This window comes from Solanum tuberosum, unplaced genomic scaffold (assembly GCF_000226075.1).
Source record: "Solanum tuberosum cultivar DM 1-3 516 R44 unplaced genomic scaffold, SolTub_3.0 scf00202, whole genome shotgun sequence".
Classification (NCBI taxonomy): Eukaryota; Viridiplantae; Streptophyta; class Magnoliopsida; order Solanales; family Solanaceae; genus Solanum; species Solanum tuberosum.
In genome coordinates, this window is record NW_006239128.1 from 699908 (window position 1) to 700167 (window position 260).

Below are 260 nucleotides of genomic sequence, written 5' to 3' on the forward strand. Positions count from 1 at the left end.
ATTGCGTAAAAATACTATAAATCATGATAATTGACAACATAAAATATGTTTTGAAAAAGATACAAAAAATTGCACTGATTCTTGAAGTTAATCTATCGTAAAAATACTATAAATCATGATAATTGACAACATAAAATATTTCAAAAATGTTGCATGTGGGTAGTCTTATTATGCCTTAAATAGCGTCAAAGAAAAAATACACGTTTGTGATAAAAAAAAAACTTATTCCTTTATCCATGCAAACAATCGCTTCAAAAACT